This window comes from Monodelphis domestica, chromosome 2, assembly GCF_027887165.1.
Source record: "Monodelphis domestica isolate mMonDom1 chromosome 2, mMonDom1.pri, whole genome shotgun sequence".
Lineage (NCBI taxonomy): Eukaryota > Metazoa > Chordata > Mammalia > Didelphimorphia > Didelphidae > Monodelphis > Monodelphis domestica.
In genome coordinates, this window is record NC_077228.1 from 174160611 (window position 1) to 174164559 (window position 3949).

The 3949-nt window shown below is 38.3% G+C and overlaps 1 pseudogene; it reads right to left on the reverse strand.

The window, feature by feature from the left end:
- Positions 1-1127: 1127 nt before the first annotated feature.
- LOC107651172 (small proline-rich protein 2E-like) lies at positions 1128-1928 on the reverse strand (annotated as a pseudogene).
- Positions 1929-3949: the final 2021 nt, after the last annotated feature.

The window sequence follows — 3949 nt, forward strand, 5'->3', positions numbered from 1 at the left end:
GGGAGGGTATAAATGGGTGAGAACTTTTTGATCATTGACCAAAGAGTTTAAATGTTAACAACATCACAAGGGGTTCAACCTCAAAGCCAGGTTCTTTCAGGATATTATGGCTGAAAGGACAATAGAAGAGAACAGACTGAATGGCATTTTCCTCCCTTCACTTATGTAGACCAGGTCAATAAATAGGATTAGGATTCAGTGTCATCTTTAGATTACCTGCAAACAAGTAAGTTCCATAAGAAGAAAGAAGTCAGCTGAGTAGATAGGCACTCTATAGAATGACATCTCTTTGTCACCCTTTATGTATAAAGAGAAAAGAGCTATTAGGAGCACTATGCTACTATTAGAAATAAAAGAAAGCCCCACTTTCCCTTCAAAAAAGTCTTATACACTTCTGGACAAGAATTATACAAGAATGATAGAGCACTGATAGGTAGCAATTGAGATCCCAAACTAGAGCTTACATTATCCCACTTGTATTCAACCTACATAATAAGCAGAGAGATGTTTTGCATCCCAGAAGAAAACTAAATTCTGCATTAGAATTTGCATTGAAAAATCAGACAAAGTAAGTAAGGGCTTATGAAGGATTTCTGAAAGTGGGAGATTCACATAAGTACCATTAACACACAGAACCTTTAATTATTAAGCATGGATGGAAAACACTGATATGAAATAAGTAGACACAACCTTATAAGTGAGCTGTGAAGGCTGGGGAAAGAGAAGAAAAATAACAGTTCTAGTCTCACCATGAAACATTTGCTTTATTTGGGGCAGTGGGAGTAGAGTTACAAAGATGCTAGGGAAGAAAGTCACCACCAGGTTACAGCACAGTGGGCAAGAGGAGAGCTGGTGTAATGTCAGGGGAGTCTAATCTTTCAAGGTTTTCCTCCCAGGTTTCAGAAAGCTGATAATGAGTAGGTTTGGCTTTTCTCTGCTGTCTCCTATTCGTGAAGGTGTAGAGATGGTAGAGAAGTAGAATCTTGTTTTTAAAATAATGATAGTACTAGGAAAAAAGTTCCTTTTTTCAGGGATTCCATCCATGACAAGTCAAGAGGAGAGAAACTTGGAGGTTCAGAGAGAGTGGTAAAGAGCACGGGTCTTCACAGAGGGACTTAATCTCTTTGTTTCATGGTTTTGTCAGCATTTGGCACCATTTACTTCCCCTTTGGTGGATATTGCTGCTGGCAAGGTGAAGGAGAAGGGGAGCATCTCTTCGGGCAATGGGGTGATGGGTAGGCCTCAGGGCACTTGGGAATACATGGCTGATAACAATTGGGAACACATGGCTCTGGGCACTTGGGAATACAAGGTTCAGGACACTTGGGAATACAAGGTTCAGGACACTTGGGAATACATGGCTCTGGGCACTTGGGAACACATGGTTCATAACAATTGGGAACACATGGCTCTGGGCACTTGGGAATACATGGCTCATAACAATTGGGAATACATGACTCTGGGCACTTGGAAACACATGGCTCTGGGCACTTGGGAATACATGGATCAGGGCACTTGGGAACACATGGTTCATAACAATTGGGAACACATGGCTCTGGGCACTTGGGAATACATGGCTCTGGGCACTTGGGAACACATGGTTCATAACAATTGGGAATACATGGCTCTGGGCACTTGGGAATACATGGCTCATAACAATTAGGAATACATGACTCTGGGCACTTGGAAACACATGGCTCTGGGCACTTGGGAATACATGGATCAGGGTACTTGGGAACACATGGTTTATAACAATTGGGAACACATGGCTCTGGGCACTTGGGAATACAAGGTTTAGGACATTTGGGAATACATGACTCATAACATTTGGTAAGACATGGATCTTGGCATGTGGGTTCACAAGGTTTTAGACAGATGGGAGGTGGCTGGCAAGGTTGCTTGCATTGCTGATCATACTGGTAGGACATTTTTCCTAGATCTCTGCAAATCTAAAAGAAAAAAAGAGGTCACGAGTAGATATATACTTTCATGGGAAAGAAAATCAAAAGTCTCATATTAACATAGGTCAGAAACTTAGAAGACTCTTGGGCAAAATTTAGGGTTATCAAAAGCGCAGTGGACTAGGAGTTAAAATCTGTTGGCAAACAGTGAATCTGATTTACACTGACTATGTAACATTGGCTAAGTCACTGAACAGTTTTCAGATTTTGTTTTGCCATTCTAAAATAGTCATAAGATTTCCCTGTTTAGCCACCGAATTCATGGTATTGTGTTTTTAAGAGGAAAGCTCCTTATAAACTCTAAATTGCTATATCAATCTGTGCTGATGTTATAATTACTCTTTTTTTTAGCTCCTCCAAATTTCATCAGAGCAGAAAAATGTCCATGGGACTGTAAAAATGAAGACTGAGTACTGCAACCACTGCCATGTCCTTCCCAGATGGAAATTTCTAACACAAAACAAGGAATAGAACATTTGAGTATTATCTGTACTTTATCATCAGGTGATACATTTTGCAGGCAAGAGTATCTAAAAGATCATGGACTAAGGCATGGATCCATCAGGCTAAATCTTCAGGTCAATGAATTATGAGACTGTGGAGGATTTTTATGATTTTTACATTCATTCAACTGGATTTCCCTGCTTTCCACCTTGACTACTAATCTACTCATTTGTCCTTTTAGCTAATTCTCTCTTTATTCAATTCTGTTTCTAAAAACTTTTGAAAATCCTAGGAAACAATCACAAGTGTGTTGTGGGACTATTGATCAACTTCTTCCACTTCAATGAGTTTCTTTCACCATCTACAAAATGAGGCTGTTGGGCAGGTAGTATAGAGAAGGAAACACCGATGTGGATAGTAGAACACATGAGTATGAGGCAATCGATCATTCAATAGACCATTAGTAAGCATTTATTCTAGACCAATCCCTTTGCTAAACTCTGGATTTAGAAACAAAATACCTGCAATTTATATCAAGGAATTTACCTTCTACTGAGAAAGACAATATATGAAAAAAAGGTTCCTATAAGATATATGAAATATCAATGGAATTTAATTTTAAAAGGGAAGGTTTTTTTCTGATTTCATTATGCTCTGAAAATAAGAGGTCTGTATGCAAAGATCTGGATGGCTCCCATCAATTCTAATATCACACATGAATCATTTTGGAATGAATGCTTCATAGCTTGGAATTTTACAAATGGAAAGCATGTATGAATAAAACCTTGAAGGTAAAAGACCAAGGTCAAAGAAATTCTAGTTGATCTCCCAATCACTCCACTTCCATTAGATCACCACAAGCATAATAATCTTATTAAAGCCTCTAGGGAGTTATGAGGGGAGATTTTTATAGAAAATATGAGACATTCCCCTACTGTCCTTGGAGATCAGCATCCCTGGTTTCTGACAGACCAGACTTTCTAGATTTTTGCTGATCCTCTTTATTTTCCAGTACAAAGTAGACATTCAACCCACACATTTGAAAGTCAACAAAAATAGTCTTTCACAAACACCCTTCACTAATTGTCTTCTAATTTCTCCCATTTAGACAATAAAACATGGGAACTTCACTTGATCATTGGAAGACAATTCAGAGGGAAAAGGCATCATAGAAATCACCTAAATCTAACTCCCTCCTCTTAAAAATAAGTGAACTAATGGCTGTAAGTAGGCAAAGGTCACATATATAGGAGTAAGTGACAGAACCAAGATTTGAACTCAGTCTTCTCATTCTCAACCTTGTCATGACCTTCCACATATTCTCTATAAAAACACTTATCAGAGAATTTCAGTTTTTCAAATTCAAAGAATCTTTGAATTCTTAGAAAATGGGGTATTTGGAGTAAACATCCTTTAAGGTCAAAACTATATTATCAAAAGCCAGTCTTTCATTTTAAAGATGAAAAATTGAACTCAGAGAAAAAAAATGACCCTACCAAAGCAACAGATCTATTCCTCAACAAACCTAGGATCGAAATTCAGGT